Below are 21,431 nucleotides of genomic sequence, written 5' to 3'. Positions count from 1 at the left end.
GATTGGAGACCAATCCCAGTCTAAGGCTAACATAAAGCAGCCTCATTAGATAGAGATGGTGGAGCTCTGTGTGTAAACACACACACACACACACACACACACACACCACACACACACACACACACAGAGGCATGCACAGAGCATCAGAATAGATTACATTCGTCTTTACTACTCCAGAAACTCAATAAAATGACTACTTCTCCTGAAGTATGGAAGGTGTATAATCCTTTATCCAAAGCGCGATTGTGGGTTCGAGCTTGCCTGTGAGTGCGTGAGCAATTGTGTGTGTGTGTGTTTGTGTGTGTGCGCGCGCGTGAGGTCAGGGGACAGAAGACAGCCTCCGGTGCTGTAACTCAGGCGCCATCCCCCTGATGTTTTTCTTAGACAAGGTTTCCAACTGGCCTGGAACACGCAAGGCAGGATGGGTTAGCTCGTCAGCACACTCCAGGGATGGGCTCGCCTCCACCTTCACACATAAGCATGTCCCGCCACACCTGCTACTTTTCCTCCTGTAGTTTATCTTCATTTTCTGGATGATGCTCTCTGGGAATGACACTCAAGGCCTCATGCCCACAAGGCCAGCACTTTACTGATTTAGCTGTCTCCCCAGCCCTACTTTTACCACCCAAGCACAAGTATTTTCTCAGATTACACTTTAAAGTACTTTCCTTCCTGGATATGAAATTTCAAACACCACAGGAAAGCACATGTACTACCATAAGGAAATCTGTGTTTGTTGCTGGGCTTATTCCTACCCCTAAGGCACAGGGCTGTCTGCAGGGAAATCTCCTGAGAGTGAGCTGAGTAGAGTCCCAGCCGCCATTTTCTGTGCGCCTTGCTGTATGTGGTGGTGAGGAAGTCACTTCCCCATTTAGGGGATGGTAATCTTTAATGTGTCTGCCAGGGACACACAGGGCTCTGCCTAACATCCAGTGAAAAGAGGATGGTTTCCCATGACAGAACTAAGCTGAAACTTTCCCACAGTGAATGGAATGATAATAGTCCTGATATCTACTTTGTGTGTTTAGTGCAGAGTCTCAGAGCAGCCCAGCCCAGCCTGGGACTCTTCCCCTTCCTCCCTCAGCCTTCAGAGTGCTGCTGGTCTTCCCAGCTTAGCACACTGCCCCAGCTCAAGTATTCATTTTAATGTAAACACATTCTTAATGCTACTGTTTTCTTCTCGGCCCAGTAACATTTTCATTCCATTTCTACATGTATATGGTTGAATTCCCACGAAATAAGTAATTTTATCATTGATTTCCCTGCAGAAAATTATTTTATAATGATCCACATCTCTTGAAAAACCATGTACTCTAAGATTGTTTTTCTAAGAAATTTCACATTTTCTGAGATATTATTGGTTTTTGTTTGGTTTTCATTTTGAGGCAGGGCCTCTCTATGCTATTCAGGCTGTTCTGAAACTTCTTTGCAGTAATGATCCTGTAACCCCAGTGTTCAAATAGCTGGAAGTGCACGCATTTGCCACATAATGCGAATGAAAACTGTTCTCATTATTGCCTGGCATTTGAGCATTTTTCTTTAATGTTTCACAGCAATTATTTTAATTTGTAAATGATTTTAAGGCAAAGAATGTGCATAACTTAATAATAATTATGTTGTGTATATTTGTGTATGTATTTACACATTAATGCACGTGCCTACAAAGGTCAGGAGAGGTCATACCTTCCTGGAGCTGAGGTACGGTCCATCACGGATTTTGGAAATGGATGCTGGAAACAGACCTTGCGTCCTCAGCAAGAATAGAATGCACTCTTAACCACTGAACATCTCTCCAGCAAGACTGTAGACTGTTAAAGTCCATTAGCCATTATAATGTTCATATTTTAAATTCCACTGTGTTTTCCCCTTGGTTCAATGACCTGGAGCTGATTCTTCTTTTTTCTTGTTTAGATTTATTTTTACTTTTAATTATGTCTGTCTGTCTGTCTGTCTGTCTGTCTGTCTGTCGTATGCACATGATGGGCAGAGGCATTGACTCCTGATGGAGCTGGAGTTAAAGGCAGTTGTGAGCTATCTGCCATGGGTGCTGGGACCCATACTCTCATAAACAGTAATGACTCTCACATCTCTTTCCTCCTGCCTCTACGTCTTGAGTGCTGGTATTACAGGTGAGGGTGAACATGCCCAGAGGGTCAAAGAACACAGAGCAATTTCCATTCTAGGCAATCATTCTGCCTCGAGAGCTATGTCGCCAGTCCCCATACTGTGGCTTTTTAAATTCACCAGTGATTTCTTTTCATGGTATAGCATTCTCATTGAACAGCTACCAGAAAAATCAAGAATATAGCTGGGAATGTCCTGCACTGCCAGGGGAGCCATACCAGTGTCTAGGGACCACTTTTAAAAATCCCCACATGTGCTCCCACCACAGTTTTGAAGAGCTTCGGACAGGGCCACAGATGCTGGGCAGATCTAAGTGCTGCAGCATCCTCGAGTCCAGCCTCTGGCAAGGACATCCTGTTCCCGAGAGCAAGTCTCCTGAGAGCAAACCTACCTTACATGCCCAGCTTCCTCAAAGGTCAGCAACAAGGGACTGGAGGCTGCTGTTGTACTCTCTGTGGTTGTGTGTGCAGAACAATGACCCAGATCCTGCAGAAGAATCACAAAACAGGAAAAAGGTTGGTCAAAGAATCAGACACATCCTTAAGCTCAGTGCTGAAGACATAAAAAAAGAAAATTTGGAAATATAGCATAGTGTGTGGATATAGAAATGACGGAGAAAGAAGAACAGGATTTCCCTTGCACGGAGATGTGAGTGTGGGTGTCGTGATGTGGGGCTGTGCCTCCCTAGGAGTATGGGGACAATGATGAAGGGATCCCAGACATATCTGAGAAGCCGGATTCTGTGTTTGGATATCTGTACAGCAGTGGTTCTCAGCCTTCCTAATGCTGTGACATGACTCTTAATACAGTCCCTCATGTGTGGTGATCCCAACCAGAAAATTATTTCTGTTGCTACTTCATCGCTGTAAAGTTGTTAGAGGTAAGAATCACAATGGAAATAGTTTGGGGGATAGACGTTTGGGGGGGGGGATAGATAGTTTGGGGGATAGAGGTCACAAGTCACAGGCTGAGAACCACTGTTCTAGAGTCAGAGAGATGTGGAACCTTCCTAGGCCCAGCAACTTTGCTTCCCTGAGCCTGGATGTGCTGGACCCATTTTCCAAACACAGGCTGGGCATATCTGTGAGGACGAAACAGAGTGAGCTGTGATCTCTGAGCTGTGCTTACCACTCTGAATTGAGAGCATTAGAATGCTCACTCATTGATTTTATGGGCCTTTAGTTACAACATCTGCTCTAAATGCCAGTCAGAAGTTCCTGCATATGTGACAGACTAATGTTGATGTATGCAATTGGAATTACAGGCTGGCCTTGCACTCAGACATCATACTGCTCTGTCTCGTGAGTCCTGGGATTAAATGTGTGTGCCACGCCCACCTGTCAAAAATACGCATTTCTAAAGGCAGTAGTCTCCTGGAGAAAGAATAGGGACAAGCAGGAGCTGCAGCACCTAGAGACTGATTTCACTTTGACTCTGCCTAAAGCCTACTCGCTTCATCCGTAAAACTGCCAAGAGCAGTACATGCTGTAGAACAACCACTTTCAAAAATACTTTAAACGTTAGGTTTGCTTTTCGTTAGACAAATGTTAGATTCTTATTCTTTTGGAAATTCTTCTACAGTTAGTTTTACTTAGAAAAGTTTACATCTGAAAATTATTCATCAGCTGACACGTTGTTAAATTACTAAGTTTTACAACAACTAGTTTGGGTATTCAAACTACCCTGTGTCAAATACACGTGGAACAACTGATGTCAGTAAACGGAAGCACTGTGTCTCCAAGTGGTCAGACAAATCCAGAGATGTTAGAGCAACGTCTCCACAAGGAAAATGCACAGCGCATACAGGTGCTATCTGCCTTCTCCCAGACAAGGCTGCACAGGGCAGCTCTAACGCTGATCACTGCAGCATGGCTTCATCCCTCTTTCAATCCACTTCCATCCCTCCCCTGTCTTCTGAACCATCTCCACTGTCTCCACACACTCCCTCATCCCGCCCTCCCCAGGCCTTTCTCTGTGCAGTGCCAAGTCACCTTCCACCAAAAGGAATCAAATCATGTCAATTCCATAACTCACCTTCCACACTGATCATATAATCCAAATGTCATAGTCAGCTGAAAACGACACACATCTTCCTTTCTACCCTATCCCCAAGCAGTGTCCACATTGTCTTCAAGGCTCTGGCCACTGGCCTTGTCCCCTGCTCTTAGATCCACTGTTCTCCATGGGGGCAAGCACGCCAAGAACATGGCTTATGCATGGCCTTGCTTCTTTTTGTCATTCAGGACTCAGATCACATGCTAACTTCTGAAAACTTTAGGGGGTAACATCACGTACCACAATCTCCATCACAACTATTTCCTGTCCCCTTTATGATCTTTAAAGCGCCAATAATACACGGAATTGCTCTGATTACTGATTTCTTCTGCTTACTGACAGTTTGCCTATCTAACACAAAATACAGGAACCCGTGCTAGTCTTCACAGTGCAGGAACAAGGTGCTCACAAAAGAGGCCAGTATGTGAATATCTGGATAAATATATATGAAGGAATTGATGCGTATTTGACATGCCATGTAACACACTGGTATTTACGGGAGTAGCAAGAGAACACGGTATGGAATTAAGCAGTCTGTGACTCCATATCCTAGAAGACAGAATAACAAACACAGTAGCAATACTTTTTAACGTGGACAGCCATCAGAAAGAAGTGGCTATGCCACACCACACTTCACAGGGTTTGATTCGGTGTCTAGTGTGGACCCAGATTTCTACCATTTTAATAAGCACTCCCTGCAAATGTGATGCAGAAATGCATGACCCATTCAGGAAATGGTCTGAAGGGATGGCTTCCATTTCAGTCCTGGTCATTTAAAGGAACCCATGCAGACTTCTGTCATCTGGGGAGTCTATGAATGCCATTGTTCCACAGTGTGCTGCTCTTGCTGCTACCCTGCTGCAACAGGATGTGTTCCTACAAGGCATCACAGATCCGCTGCAGGTCACATGGATGGGAAGAGAAAAGGAAATGACTCACCTGGTGAGTCCCACATGATCTTGTCACTCTTGCTCAGGTAACAGGCTGACAAGACCACACCACACTTGGTTCTTCTCCAGGAGCTGGTTTTGCATGGAGAGTTCACTGTTTTCTCCCCTGTTCTACTAGAAGGCAGAGTAAGGGGAGAGAAATCTCATGGGGAGGGGAAGAAGGCGATGAGAACGCTCATGCACTCTACTGTACTGAATATAGGGATGGAGTAGTCTGTCTGCATCCAGTCAAGTCAAAGATGTGCAGTGACATCTTCCTCTTCTTTGTTCATCTCACAGACCCTTCCTATACACACCCATGTACACATCACACACACACACACACACACACACACACACACACACACACACACACACACTGGTGGCACTGATGACTCACATACTGGAAACAAGGGCTCATGTCAGCTTCTTGTCAACCTTCTGCGTGTTCTCTCTGCCTTCCTGTTGTTCTTATCATAGAAGAGACCTGATATTGACAGAAAGAGGAGACAAAGTGTCACTGACAGCTAGCATTTGGTGATTACTGTCTTCTGGGGGTGGTCAGATAATCCAGAATTCTAGACAGATAACAAGTGAAGAGCAGGTCCACTTGAATGTGTGTCCTTGCACGGGCATGTTATGGGATAATTTAAGCATCACAGTATATAATGATGACAAAGTGGTACTCCTTTAAAAAATGGGTGTTTCTGAGTGGACACAAACGCATGAGTAAATCCATTAATAAACAAAAGATAAAAGGGAAACTTTACTCAAAGACAAGCAATGCTTGTATACTAGTAACTGCACAGGGAAGTAGGTATCAGAGCAACACTTAGCAGGCGTCATGGTAATAATCCATATGGCAAGACCCATCCATAAAACACCCCCTCTGTAAACAGTCTACAGCAGACACTGCTAAAATCTGCATGACTGGATGGGAAAACAAGAGGGAAAACACACGAGTACTAACCTTGACCCTTTTGTGTTGGCAAAAATATTATTAGATATTTTGAAAAAAGTTACCTAATTATTCTACATAATACAAATCTTTCTGGAGTTACACATACATACCTAACTCTTCACATGTATCCCCTTCTTTCTCTCCACTGTGATCTCAACACCTACCTGATGGAGCTGGCTGGGAGGTGAAGGAGTATCTCTATGATTCCAAAGATTCCATTTGGGCAAACATTAGACCTGTGGCTGCCTTAGAAAATTTCCCCCAAACTGGGTGTTGGACATTTGTTTCTTTTCTCATAATTAACTTGCAACTTCAAAATACTGAAATTGAAACATAAGCAAATATATGTTTTCAAAGACATTTTCATCATAGAGAAAGAAACCTGACATTTCAACCTAAAAGAGAGCTTTTGTTAAAATCTACCCACAGACATTTGACCACAGTGAAATGTGTGGAAGCTGTAATTTAAAATCCCTGTCACTGGAGATAGCATCAGGAAATATGAAATAATTAGAAAAACTCTGCCCGCTTCTCTGTTGTGCCTAGACACTGAATGGGACAAATCATTGCTGAGAGTAAAGATGTATAGATTCGTCGACTGTGGTGATATTTTGTTTGTCCTATGACAATAAAGCTTGCCTGAGAATCAGTGTGTGCAGATAGCCACTAGTTAGCCAGAGAGGACAGGCAGTGTTGGAACTCACCTTTCCCAACACTCAGGAGGTACAGGCAAATGGATCTCTGCGAGTTCAAGGCCACCCTGGGATACACTAGATTGATCCAGTCTAAAACAGAAAGAGAGTCAGGCACTGGTGGCTCACACTTTTCTTCCCAGGGTTTGTTGAAGAGAGGAATATAAGGTGGGAGGAGATAGGAGATCCAGGCATTCAGTCTGAGGTCTTGTAGAGACAGGATGCTCCATTTGGTCTGAGGATTTCATAGAGGAAAGAACTGGAAGCTGGCTGCTTTGCTGTTCTGATCTTATAGATTCAACCTCGTAATATCTGACTCCAGATTTTATTATTAAGACCAATTAGAATTCACTCTGCAATCACCTTCATGCAATGGAAGATACAGGTGTCTGTTCTCCTCAAAAAGACCTATAGATCCAGTGCAATACCAACAGAAATCTAACAGACTTTTCATAAACTAATGGGCTTATCCTGAAACTCATAGTGAATATGAAAAACCAGAGCATGAAAACACCTTCAAAAGGAAAAATCTTGGAGGATGAACACATGACTTCCAGACTCCTTATAAACCTAGAGAAATGAAGACAGCGTGCCTGATTGGTAATGACAATAAGACAGAAAAGAATATGAAGGGGACAGAAGAGTCACACACGTGTGAGGGGACACCTTTAGCAAAGACACAAAGACACTTCAATGAAGCAGGAATATGCTGGTCACCGAGGTTTTTTGGGACTCCCTGTAGTGGTAGGGAGGAGCAGCCCAGTATCGTGACCTTCAGCCTGAGGATCACCCTGTCCTTTGATGACCTTGACCCTGGTAAACTGGGTCTAGGCTGCAGAAAAAACTTTCAGAAAAAGCCAGGATGAAGCAAAGGTTGTGAGCTTATTAATCCTGTGGATAGAAGCTCACACAGAATAAGGATGGCTCATGCATGACGGCCTGAGTGAGGACTAGAGAGAGACACTTGAGATTAGGTGTCAGTACAAAGGGTGTGTGAGGAGGGCAGAAGAGTGAGAAATGTGAAGATTTTTATGGCTCTCAGAGTTACATTGTTTTAAAATTACATGTAAGAATACTTTGAGTCTTTAAATAGGTTCTGTTTTCCCATTAGGAAAAATATACAATATGTTATTAAAAAGTCAAAAATAAAAAAATAATCTTTTGAAATGTTCTTATCGCTTTTAAAATTTCTTTTAGTAAATTAAATTTAAGGTTAATATGTGATTTTACAAGTATTCTTGTCCTAAGTAAGCACAATTAATTAATTTATTTATATTTGTTGAATGTTTTTCCATAGGGAAGTTTGTGCACCACATGAGTGAGTACCTACTGCTCACAGAGGGAACCAGAGTTTGAGATGTCTTGGAACTGGAGTTACAAACAGTGTCAACCATTGGGTAGGTGCTGGGTATCAACTCTGGATCCTCTGGAAGACATTCAGAAATATAAAAGAATGAACCCTATCTTCAGACCCCAGTTTGTTTGTTTTTATTTTTAAACTTACTTTGAGATGTTTTTAGGAATAGTTGCATCATATCTGCAGGTAATTTTGGCTCTATCAGTTGGGCTGAGGCTTCTTGAATGTCCTAAAAATGTAAAAATGATCACAGGATGAGGGGCTATGTATTCCCTCTCATATCCCCTTCAATGCCCTGTCTTCTGTCTTATTTTGGGACAAGCAGACATCCCCATGCACAAATATAAATATAGACAAGTTGTTTATCTCAGGATACAAAAGTCAACCCAAAACAAACAAAGGATCTACACAGGACTAGAGACATCTCCGAGGTTAAGAGTGCCTTTGGCTATTGCAGATGACCTGACTTCAGTTTCCAGCACCCATATGGTGGCCGACAGATGCCTATAACTCCAGAGCCAGGGGAACTGACAGTCTTTTCTAGTCTCTGTGGACATCGGCACTCAAATGCGCATATCGTACACACAGACATACAGGCAGACACTCAGTACATAGTGAAAAGAAATCTAAAAGATAATTGATCAAGAATACAACCTAGAGCCTGGAGAGATGGCTCAGTGGTCAAGAGCTCTTCCAAAGGTCCTGAGTTCAATTCCCGGCAACCACATGGTGGCTCACAACCATCTGTAAAGAGGTCTGGTGCCCTCTTCTGGCCTGCAGACATGCACACAGAATATTGTATACATAATAAATAAATATTTTTTTGAAAAGAATACAACCTAAACATGAATCGTGTAGGAGAAAACGAATGAATTACAGACTAACTTCTTAGATATAACAAACCTCCTTTCATTAAATGAACAACTGGATTGTTAAGAACTCCATAAAGTGAGAAAATGTCCACTCTTCCAAATATATGTTAGTAACATATTTTTCCTGCCTGGGAAAATGAATGTGGGAACTTGTGTATCAGGTGACAGTCTTACTGTTTCCAGATTTCCCAAACCTCAAAAAGAGCCAGTAAGAAAATAGACATTTCAGAAAATAAAAGTTGGCCAGAAGGGTGAGTAGATGCTCCACTAAGAGAAACATACAGCCGCAACATGCTTAACACTTAGGGAAGAGAGACAGGTGACTCTGAGGGGACTCTTGACACACCCATAAAATACTCAGAAATAAAGACTTGTCATACAAAGACCTGGCAGGTTGTGGAGGATGAAACTCTCATACCCACTGCTGGTGGCCATGGAAAACAGGACAGAGACTTGGAAAAGTATTTCCCAATTTCTTGATATGTTAATTGTCATCTGACCATCACATTCCCAAATATATAACCTGGAGGAAGAGGACATATTTTCTTTTAATGACTTATTTATTTCAGTTCACACCAGCTTTATATAAAAGACACTGAAATTGAAAACAACCTAAACAACAGGCTACAGGTAAATGACTCATTTCCCAAGACTGTCATGGCAGCTCCCAACTGTAACTCCAGTGCCAAGGGATCCAATACCCTCTCTTTGCATCCATGGGCACCAGGCATGCATGTGCTCTTCATACCTATATGTAGGCAAACATATATACATATAAAATAAAAATAAATTATAAAATTTTCTGTGTAGCTATACATTGCTACACCATTTAATATTAAGAATGAACAATTATCATAGGCAACAAAATAGATAAATTTAAACATATATTCAAGATGAATGAAGGCCAGATGTCTCTAAACTCTGGTTCTATTCTAATACATTCCAGCATATATATTAATTTGTCTATAATATCAGATTGTTTTTTTTTTTTGAGACAGGGTTTCTCTGTGGTTTTGGAGCCTGTCCTGGAACCAGCTCTGTAGACCAGGCTGGTCTCGAACTCACAGAGATCCGCCTGCCTCTGCCTCCCGAGTGCTGGTATAATATCAGATTGTTGTAATTTCCTGCAGACAGGGTAGGGCAGTGGTTGGGAGTGAAAACCTAACTAACATAGAAATGAAACTTTATGGATTGGTAAATAATAATGAAACTTTTACCTACCTGAGTATAAGAAGATGTCTATTGTCATTATGGGGAAAAGTAGAAAAATAGTAATTACGTTTAATATTTGATGACTTGGACTGCAGAGATGGCCCCATGGTTAAGAGGACTTGCTGCTCTTACAGAAGACCCGGACTGGGTTCTCAGCACTCACTTGCTGGCCCACAATGGACTGCATATCTGTTTCTAGGGGAGCAACACCCGTTTCTGTCCAAAGCAGCACACCCTAATCCTGAAACCAGAGCAAAAGAAACATACACTGACCCTGAGACTAGAATCAGTTCACTGGCCCTGAAACCAGAGTCCAACGTTTAAAAAAGGCCAGTGAAATAAACACATTTGCCCCTGAAACCAAAGCTACAGAAACACACTCTTCCACTTACCAATTCGGCAAAACAAACTAACCAATATCTCAGCATTAAACCAACCAATCCCAGAGCAGGAAAACCAGCAGATCATTGAGCATGAAACCACCCTGTACCTGTTCAGTTGGGAGCTGCCTTTCCCACTTTTGCAGGGTCAGCCACCTCCTGGACTCTTCCCTCCCAGTGAATCTCTTGAATGAGGCTTGGGTGAGACCTTCTTTGCCTAAGAAGAACAGAGAAGCAATGACTTCAACTGGAGACGAGTGGAGGAGAGGGGAGCAGAACTGGAAAAGCTTCTCCTAGCAGAGTAGAGTTGTTACTCTTCTGAGGATCTGAGCAGAGCTGTAACAACTTGGCTAGGGAAACCCTCCCCTACCAGAGCAGAGCTGTTAATTTGGGAAAAGCTTTCCCTGAAGCAGGGCTGTGAGCTTCTAAGTTTAAGGTGAATTTGTGGTATTCCTTGGCTCCTGACTGCCAGGATCCCTTTCCATCTGAGCAGCAATGTTTACAACATATACACACAATTTTTAAAACATTGCAGTCATTGGGTGCCGGGAAGATATCCCCAGGCTGCCTGACACCATTCTGTTCAGGCAGGTGCCACACACCCACAGGCAAGCCTGCATTGTCAAAGCCTGGGCTGGGGAAGACATTCACAGGTCGACCCGCTACTTCCAGGAAGCCATTATGGTGAGCAAAATGTGTGGTGGAGAAATGGGAGAGAAAGAGCAACAGAACTAGCTATGATAAACGGTGCACTGAAGGATGTGAAGGCAGTGAGGAACAGACTGAGGAACAACCTAAATACCTTCAAGCTCAGGAACATGGATTCAAAACAAACTTCTTACCCAGACCCAGAAAAACAAATGTAATATGTACTCTCTCATGAGTGACTTTTGGATAAAAAGCAAAGAAAAACCAGCCTACTTTCCACAACCCCAGACAACCTAGACAAGAAAGAGAGACATTGCTGGTCTACATAGGAAGGAGAAAAAGACAAGAATTCCTGAGAAAACTGGCCATGGGGGGGGGGGGGGTCAAAGGAGAGGAGGAAGGGGGAGAGTATAGGAAGGTAGGAAAGCAGAGCTAAATGTATAGCTCAATAAAAGCAATAAAAACCAAACTTCTTAGATATAACAAACCTCTTTTTATAAGTTGAGAAGCTTGTTGTTAGGACGTCCATCAAGTGTTAGCTGTATGCTCTTCCACGTAATGGTTGATAAATGAAGACAATGCCCTGATGGGGAATACAAGTTTGAAAACCATGCACCAGATTAAGGAATCCTTGTATCTAGGATACAGAACATCTCACAGACATCATTAAGGTAAGTGCTACCTATGGCTTTTCATGTAATAGAATAGAGATGATTCTAAGTGACCAAGAGTATTGATTTCATAATAAATGTAAATGTATATGAATACATCAAGCAAAGAAAAATACTCTTCAGGTTACCTGTTAAGATAAAATCTTAACACCAAAACATGGACGCCTGGTAGTCCAATGACCCGCGGACAAAAGGGGGGTCTTGGGGGGCAGGGCGGGGACAAGTAGAACACAGGACACCATGCCAACAAGCTGAAGGTGCACGTGCTCCCTTTCGGGGGTCCTTGAGGCCTGCCCGGTTGGCAGACACTCACCTCTCTGGGTGGGTAGCCTTAATGTAGGAGCAGAAAACTGTTCCTGAGCAAAGAACCTTTCAGAAAACGCAGGCTTTGGGGGGAGGCCGTGTGTAAGAAAGACAGCCCTGCAGAAGGAGCTGGGGGAGGGGGGTTTGTGCTCTTTTCCTGGACAATCTGCCCCTGGATAGCACACACTCACCCGTCCAGATGGAACTCCTCAGCACATAAACAGGGTCGCCTGGTAGCCCAATGATCCTAGACCAGGATGGAGGGGGGAGGACTTTGGACTTTCCACAGGGCAGGGAACACTGACTGCTCTTCAGACTGGAGAGGGAGGGGGAGAGGAGTGGGTGGAGGGGGAGAGGAGTGGGAGGAGGTAGAGGGAAATGGGAGGCAGGGAGGAGGCAGAAATTTTTTTCAATAAAAAATAAAAAATAAAATAAAACATAATTGACAGAAAAAAAGATAAAATCTTAAAATACTGACTTTTAAGCACATATCCCTTAAATGTTACACTGAACACTTAGAAATGAACAAAAAATAATAGCCAATTACAAATAAAAGGTAACCTGAGATAAAAATTCTGATATTTGAGAAATGCTTAAAAGAATATGCAATTAAGAGATATTTTTGAAACCCACAATAATTCTATGGGCTCAACTTTAGTGGCAAAATGTTACTTTTTCAAGAAATATACCAATAATGTGGCATTTTTTTGAGGAATGTGATGGCTAATCTTGGTTGTCACTAAGACTACATCTGAAATCAACTAAAACTCAAGTATCTGGACTCTCCTGTGAGAGATTTTCTTGATTGGATCATGTGAGGTGAGAATATTCACCCTAATCATCATCTCTGTTGGGAGTCCACATCAAAGGACGTGGAAGAGGAAAGCTTTTATTTTTGCTTGCTCTCATTCTTATCAGCAATGTCATCTACCCTGCTTCTGAGGCATCCCTTTGTTGGAGTTAGAACCTACATTTTTGGGACTCCAATAGTGACTGAAGAAAAGTAGCAGGTCCCTAAGAATCCTCTAGATCTCCAGTGCCAAACTGGGACTGCTGAGACATCCAGTCTTGTTGACTGAACAACTACCATTTATGGCTTTTCTGCCAGACAGAGCCATTGTTGGTTTTGGGAGGCACATTCTACCAATTATATTCCTTTAGATCAGTGGTTCTCAACCTTTGAGTTTGACCCCTTTCACAGGGATCAGATAAGACTATAAATAAACACAGATATTTACATTGTGGTCCATAAAAATAGCAAAATTACAGTTATGAGTAGCAATTAAATAATTTTGTAGTCGTAGGTCACCACAATATGACAAACCGGATTAAAGGATCACAACATTGGGAAGACTGAGAACCACTGCTTTAGTGAGATCTGAGTAATGCAATGGATAAGGAAAAGCTCAGGAACAATAGTAGATTGGAACACACTGTTTTCGATGCAACAATAATCATATGGGAAATAATACATTGAAAAGATTTATGAAAGCTAATTTTCCTGTAGCTCTATGGACTTCTGAAACTTGATAGAAGACAACCTACCCACTCTCCAGATGAATATGGAACATTCGCCAACACTAACTCCACATGAGACTGTTAAATTTGTACACAAACGCATGTATGGATTAAAATGTTGCAATTTGCAGGTAGTTCAATTGGTAAAAGAAAGGCACATATACTTATGCCTGCCTGCTGAGTTCATTTCCCAAGACCCATGAGGTGGAAGGACAGAACCAATCATCACAAACTGGTTTTGGGAGGCACATATGTATCTAGGCACTGATGCACTGAAAGGCCTCTTTCACAGCAATAGAAACCACGGCTTAGCAGAAAAGACAAAAATATTCCAAGAATGGTGACCTCTATGCATCCATTAATGTAGGAGAAGACCCAAGTTTTCCAGAAGGTCTGTAAAACAATGCAGACTAAGTAAGGATAAAAGACCCAAGTTTTCTCTCAGATATCGAATCTAGAGTTGAATTCGTTTGTGAGTGTGGCTGTGTGTGGTCATGCTTGCAGGTCATAAAACTAGAAAACAGACCATGAGGAGACGAACAGGAGCTTAAAAGAGGAAGGAAAAGAGAGGGCAGTGAAATATGTGGGCCATGAAAACAGAAGATGCAACAACTTGTAGATGAAAGCACAAAGGAAAAAATCTATTTCTAAAACAATGTTGAGTAAACCAGGAAGCATATGAACCCAAGATACATGAAATGATTGATATAGTCAAACTTCAGAAAAGAAAAAAGAAAAAACCTTGAGATCATGTTGAAGGAATTCTGTTTCTGGTAGACAAAAAGAGAGCCACGTAATTATAATGAGGCATGCAATCCAAGGGATAAAGCACACTATTTATTATAGTGCTGAATAAAAGCAATTATCAAACCTGAATCTCTATGTCTATATAAATTATTCTGCTGGATTATCTTGGGGATAAAAAACCATCATCAAAAGTAAACGTAATTGTTTATCAATATGAGACATGCTGCTAAAAAGGGCTAAAGGAAGTTTCTAAAACAAACAAATCTTAGAGGAATCAGAAATATCTGGAAGAAAGAAGAAGAATATCAATGCAGAATATGATTAAAATATATACGTTTCCTTTTCCTTTTAATATCTCTCAGTTCTGTGTGATGTTTGAAGCAAAAAGTATAAGTGATGTGATGTGGTCCTCTATAGACACAGAGTAAATGTATTGTAGATTCTGTTCTTACAATGGTGATTGTGAAGGAACTATAATTGCAGTAACATCAAATAGGGTTAGACTTGAAGGCAATCACGATATCTGAGTAGCACTAACACCGACCAGAGAGATCTGGGATAGCTGATGTAACATACTCACTTCACAGTGCCTTGATCCTTCCATCCAACTGAGATGACAAGGCATTTAGGCACATGGGATCACATTTAACCTCAAAGAGCTGCTAATGAACAGAACATGAGGTATTGTTATCATATTGAATGGTTAAGGATGGGTAAGGGAACTAACTCACCCTTAATGTCCCAACGTTCTGCTCAGTCTGGCAGACATCACAGCACACTGGGTTCTTCCTTAAAACTCCTGCTTCTGGGTTGCAAAGATTAAACCCTTTACTTTACACTAGAAGGTAGCAGAAGGGAAAAGAAAACTCATGAAGTAGAGGAAACCAGGATGAGGAAGCACATAAATCCCAGGGGATGGAATGATGGTGCCTTGTCTGTGCAGACGACATCAATGGAAGGTACACAATGATGTTTTTCCTCCTCCCAGGTCATCTCACCACCCTGGGCATATACAGTGATAACTGTGACTGCAGACACATACTGGGAATGTGAGCTTGTGCATTTCCCATTCCCGTGGCAAGAACTCCCCCTCTCTGTGTGCACTCAGGCCCCTACTTTCATGCCACAGCCTTCCATGGGCAGCACAAAGGGGGCAAGGGAAATCCGCCAACCACATAAATACACAGGTTTTGTTTTCTCTCCATTCAGGCCCTGAAAATTATTCTTTGAGGTGGGCATCATTACTTCCTTTCCACACAGGGGCTCAGAGAGCGCAATGCTTAGACCCAGGAAATTCTCCAGAGGCACCAGATGAACACTGATGCCATCTTAAATGGATTCCTCTGGCCAATATTGGGACAAATGGAGCATGGAAATAGAGAACGGCAATAGAGAGGAGAACAGTTTGGGAAAATGGGTGTTGAGCCATACTGATATAGGTCAGCACATGAGTAAAGAAATATGGAGATAAGTAAGCAGTATACTACACACCAGGTCATCATTGAAGAGGACCAGGAGAATTATAACACATAACCTATCACAGCAGTAAGTGATTAACTAACTTTCACAATATATATCCAGGGACATATTTGCACAAGCATGAGCATATACACAACACACACTAACAAATGTCAATGTAAACACACAGCTCTCACCTCAAAGGAAGAGGAGAGTTCATTCTGGAGTCAAATATCTGTGAGTAAACATGAGTGAGACAGGTTTATGTTAGTACAAATTACATGTTACAATGTGGAAACAGTTTCATGAAGTTTTTATAATAATAGAATGAAGAAACTATAGACTCTCTTTAAGTACATGGGTGATAATATTAAGTAGACTATTATGGTAAAGCAGAGAAACCACAGCTACAGGCACTAGCTGCTATGTGATGACACGCAGTCGTTTGACTGGTAGAAACTTAAAGCTTTGATAAGGAGACATATTCTGATATTTTAAATGTCAGGTCCAACGTCATCACTTAGTAACAAGGTGTTAGGTAAGTCCAACACAGGGGGCCCAAGGAGTGGCTACTCATGGGCTCAAGAGAACACAAAGGAAATTGTAATTAGGCCCTGGGACTGCGACTTCCACCATCTCCATATCACTGCAGGTCTAAGAGTCAATCAACCAGGCTTTGCAGACCAGCCTCTGCCAAGGAATTCCTGTACACACACACACACACACACACACACACACACACGACACCTCATTCTCACTCTCCTAGCTCCCTGGTGTTTACTGAGAGCTCAAGGGGTACAACCACATTACAACAGATTCATCTCTGACCACACACAGGATGGTGAGAGCTACTAAATTATGTGGTCTGAATGAGATTCCTGTGACGATGGCCATGGACTTGTCTCTGGGACATTTCTCTCATTTGTTTCAGACTGTCAATAATAACCTGTAAATGCCGATACGAAAATAGGGACATGCTGCATTACACATCAAATATAGTTTGCATCATGAAATAATCCATGCTTGCAACAAAAAATATCCTTTGTAAGTTTCATTGACACTTGTTTCCTGACAGTTTACAGAAGATTTAATAATTTGTTCACAGAAAAAACAATACGTATCAATTTGTTTAAAAAATAATAGCAGTTATAGATGAATCAAAAAGTACAAATATTTGTGCATTATCCCGACAGATAGATCCATAGTGCTGATAGGCCGAGAGATTTCCAAACATTGCTGAATTGGAGACAACCTGTCTTAATAAAGGACAACTATGTTCACGGCTCAAACAATTCATTATTAGTAAGATGTCTGTTGATTCAAAACTGAGCTACAGATTCGATGCACTAACAATAAAATAGCACTTATTCTTTTTAAAAATTGAGTGGATAACTCTAAACATTGTAGACTAAATATATAGCTTGTGTAAACCTTAGAAACAGACAAATGTTAGAACAGCATTGCCTGATAGGAGACCTCTGTGTGAACCTACAGTAATTGGACCAGCATGCTATTGAATCAAAGTTGGCAAGAAAAAGTCCAAAACCAACATTCCACGCTCACATCCACACATTTACAGACCACTGCCTATATCGAGTCAACATTTTTCCTGTGTCTGATGCTGGCATCAAGCTTGTGTGTAGTGCGTGTAGTGTGTGCTGAGAAGAACTGACCATACTCCTGCTGCAGCCTCCCAGGCACTGGGATTACTGGCATATGTACCATGATTGGATTATTGGAGAACTGATGTTTCACAAATAAACAAGGCAATTTGATGCAGAAAGATGGCCTTTCAGGAAGCAATGCTGAGGCAAGTGTATATCCAAACCCACAAATATAAACTAGGACCTACATCGTATCATATGTGAAGACCATTCAAAATAAATTACAGATGTAAAAATATAAAAATCAGCCTATAAATGTCCAACAGAAAACAAGAAGAAAATCCCTGTCACTGGGTTCCAGGAAAAGATTTCGCAGACAAGACACCGAATAAAAACCGTAATTGAAGAACTAGAGAAGGTGGGATCTTACAATTGAAAATCTCCTGCTCTTCCAAAGACATGGATGAGAATTGAGATGATAAGTCTGAGGCTAGGAGAAAAGTTAGAAATACATATATCTGATAAAGCATTTCTATGAAACATACGGAAAACCTCATATGTCAGTCAGAAAGTAGTCATTGAGACCCGTGAAATATTTCAGGTGTGCTTTTCAAGGGGGTGTTGATAGGATTGCCCCCTTTATAGAGATTCATTAGAGATATTAAGGCCATAAGCAGTGTCTTAGGGATTCTGAGGAGAGATCAGGGCCACCTGGCAGGGCGGGCCCAAGGAAATGGAAATTAAAATGCCAGACCGGTGCCAAGCACAAAGTGTCCCACACCTGCAACCCCTTCACGAGGCAGCCAAGGCAGGAGAATCACTGAGAGTTCTGAGCCAGGGTAGGACACAGTGAAATGCTGTCTCAAATCCAAACAAAACCGCAGATTACTAAAAAGAAAATCCTCTAACCAAGTGAGTCTTTTACCACTCATCTGAGACATGTAGGGTAATTATTGACTAGCATTTAGGCTTTCCCTCTTAAATCTCACCGGTCCTATGGGCTAGCAATCTCATGGCCTTTTCACAGAGAGGGACATGTACAGACAGGTCTGGGGAAGAAGGGGGTAGTGGAGAGGAAGGTGCTCGCTGGTCATCCAGTGGTAAATAAAGCTGGGAATAAATAGCTGAATATTAACTCATTCAAATAATATTAAAACTGTTCAAAGAGAAAACAATTGCTTTCTTTTCTGTTTGCCCAGAGATCTGACTGACTGCAACTTGGAAAGACAGCCCTGCTATCTCACTTATCTCTTACATCTCACCGATCCATGGGCGAACAATCTCAAGCACAGAGTAGGAAGTCGGGATCACAGAGTGCTCATTTGGCCTCATCTCCCTCCTGTTCACTCTCCCACAATTCCCCTCCTGGACAATGGCTCCAACACAGCCCTGTACAGAACAGCACAGGAGGAGGCAGAATGGTCGCAAGTCTCTCTCCTTCCGGAGAAACACAGGCTGCAAACCCCGAGGTAGGAGTGGTCCTACTTGGGTCTGGAATCCCTGCATCTGCCTCCCAACCCTCAGAAAGATTCTGGTGCTCACCTCCGGGAATCCATAAGCTCAACTCAGTCCAAACACCAGGAACTGAATGCTCCTTTCCAGGACATCGTCCGGTCGCCATTTGAAAAGAGTCGCCATAATGACCCCGGTTTCTATGACAACCGTAATGCTGCCTCCCCCTTAGTAACCAGGAATGGCTCCGCCCAGCCCTCCCTTACTTCCTCTCAAAGGAAGAACTCTTCACCCTTGTTTTCACCCAAGAAAGCATACCCATTAGAGAAACTGTCCCCACTACGAATGCAGAGCTTTTCTTTTTTTTCCGCTCTGTGAACAAAGCATATCCCTAAAAGCCCGACCACATTGTACTCACCAGACCATGGTGGTATCTATGGAAATGTCGTCACAAAGATGAACATTGCTGTCACGGTGACAAACGAGCAATTTCATTCCAATAATTAGCTATGCATATATGACCTCATCACGGGAATTTAAAGTCTGGGACACCTTGTACAGAAACATCCTGAAAAAGAACAGTCAAAGGTTAAAAGAACTGCTTTGGAGATGCCGGGGATCGAACCCGGGGCCTCACATATGCAAAATATGTGCTCTACCTCTGAGCTACATCCCCACACCTGATAACAGCTTCATCAAAGCCCTTGTGAAGTTAGAGGAACCGAGCCAACGTTCAGAGTCTCTGCAAGGGTCTGCATCAGGTCCTTTGAGCATACTGGATTCCAGGTTGAGTTTAGTGCTTTGATAGGATTCTTGGGACATTTGTTGCATGAGAAAACAATCTATTTTCAGTCAAAGGAAAAATAATAACAATAAAAATGATAACAACAACAAAAATAACAACAAACCTTATGCTCTTTAAAGCAAAGTAACCTAACAATGAATGATACTTTGAAGTACTCAGTCCCATCAATTTTACTTCAACTTTACCTTGCAGGTGGTTCAACATGCCAGTATCATGCGGAATTAATAATTATATGTTGCTGATATGCGGTCATATCTGCGAGTATGAGTAGCTTCCTGAAACCCTCTCTAGCATACCTTCTTCCTCTTTTAAAGCACTAATTAGTTTCAGGGCTTGAAAGGCAGTTTTTATAATCTTGGTCAGGCTGCTCATTTTGTTTCTTAACGTTGCCAATACTGTCCATCACTCCATTTATGGCAATAACTAAATGTGCGGTAGCTATTGGTTCATAAAACCCTAAGGTACTGTCACTTTCTGCACGTTTATGTATCTCACCGCACGCTTTGTAAGTTTCAAAAATGAGAGGTTTTCTGAAATATGTCCTCCTTTTCACACATCATCTAGTATATGTCTCAATATACAAAATCATTAAATAAATATTGTATGTATGTTCAGATGAGTGAGAAAAGTGAGTATTTTTTTAGAAAGAAAGCAATCTATCTTTTTTTTCATTTACATGCTTATCCAAGTTTCTATTCCCTCTCCTCAGCCCATTCCCTCCACTTACCCCCCCTCCCAGCCCACCTTCATCCACTCCTCAGAGAGGGTAAGGCACATTGCCCAGAGGAAGAAGCAAGGCCTCCCCCACTATATCCAGGCTGAGCAAGGTATCCATCCAAAGACAATGGTTTCCAAAAAGTCAGCACCAGCAGCAGGGATAAATCCTGGTGTCACAACCAGTGGCCCTGCAGTCTGCCCCAGCCATAAACTGTCACCCACATTCAGAAGGTCCAGCTTGGTCCTATGCTGGTTCCTTCCTTGTCTGGCCAGAGTTGGTGAGCTCACAACTATTTCAGTGGGTGTCTTCATCATGGTCTTGACCTCTGCTCATATTCTCACTCCTCCCAGGTTTCAACTGGAAAAAATTAATAAAGAGTACCTGAGAAGATGCCAGACTATAGAAGACTGAGTCCACATAAGACATTGCTTAACCTCAACAATTATTGGAATACTACAAAGAATGATATTAAAACAGGCCTTTAATATATAACTTCTAGATAAAGACAAGGAGTAATGGCAAACAGGTGAGCTAGTGTGGTAGACCGAGAGCTACCTAAATTAAGTGAAGACAAAAGCAAAAAGAGAGGGATGGAGGGATGGAAACAAAAGGTAAATGAGGGCAACGGAAGAAGCAATAACATCTCAGTACTGACTGTGGTCTAGGTTTGAGATGTTGGTGGATAAGTACTGATACCCAAATGACCTAGAAGTAATAAAATATGAGTCAGTGTATCTCTGTGAGCCATGACCCTTTTGTGTTATCTTTCTTTCTGGGAATCATCCTTTCAATTTCATTCATAATAGATTTTCCCCGTAATCTATCCTGATTATAATTTTCCTTCCCTCTACTCCTCCCAGTTCTGCTCTACCTTCCCTTCTTTCAGGATCCATTCTGTTTCTATCTCTCAGTAGATAATAATATG

The 21,431-nt window shown here is 42.0% G+C and overlaps 3 long non-coding RNA genes and 1 other non-coding gene across 10 annotated transcripts; all 4 read right to left on the bottom strand.

The window, feature by feature from the left end:
* Positions 1 to 269: 269 nt before the first annotated feature.
* On the bottom strand, positions 270 to 10,415 carry LOC121436887. 7 transcript variants are annotated; one of them, XR_005972848.1, is made up of 8 exons: positions 10,270 to 10,415; positions 9,377 to 9,513; positions 8,266 to 8,347; positions 6,234 to 6,389; positions 5,513 to 5,595; positions 5,119 to 5,243; positions 2,516 to 2,610; positions 270 to 402 (listed from the first exon to the last, which is right to left on the bottom strand). It is a non-coding gene; the product is annotated as an uncharacterized LOC121436887 (long non-coding RNA). The 7 variants fall into 7 exon arrangements; XR_005972850.1 differs by lacking the exon at positions 10,270 to 10,415 and having other exon boundaries at positions 9,409 to 9,456; XR_005972846.1 differs by lacking the exons at positions 9,377 to 9,513; positions 10,270 to 10,415 and adding an exon at positions 8,773 to 8,823 and having other exon boundaries at positions 5,509 to 5,595.
* Positions 10,416 to 10,740: 325 nt separating this feature from the next.
* On the bottom strand, positions 10,741 to 12,445 carry LOC121436909. The gene is made up of 3 exons (XR_005972875.1): positions 12,396 to 12,445; positions 11,719 to 11,813; positions 10,741 to 10,799 (listed from the first exon to the last, which is right to left on the bottom strand). It is a non-coding gene; the product is annotated as an uncharacterized LOC121436909 (long non-coding RNA).
* Positions 12,446 to 12,461: 16 nt separating this feature from the next.
* Positions 12,462 to 19,102, bottom strand: LOC121436906. The gene is made up of 4 exons (XR_005972872.1): positions 19,074 to 19,102; positions 16,125 to 16,162; positions 15,201 to 15,307; positions 12,462 to 12,520 (listed from the first exon to the last, which is right to left on the bottom strand). It is a non-coding gene; the product is annotated as an uncharacterized LOC121436906 (long non-coding RNA).
* Positions 19,103 to 19,587: 485 nt separating this feature from the next.
* On the bottom strand, positions 19,588 to 19,659 carry Trnaa-ugc. Its single transcript has one exon. It is a non-coding gene; the product is annotated as a tRNA-Ala (tRNA).
* Between the last annotated feature and the right edge of the window lie 1,772 nt (positions 19,660 to 21,431).

Source organism: Microtus oregoni, unplaced genomic scaffold (genome assembly GCF_018167655.1).
Source record: "Microtus oregoni isolate MIOR12 unplaced genomic scaffold, Mior012 000050F_006, whole genome shotgun sequence".
NCBI lineage: Eukaryota > Metazoa > Chordata > Mammalia > Rodentia > Cricetidae > Microtus > Microtus oregoni.
This window is presented reverse-complemented; position numbering and strand designations above follow the sequence as displayed.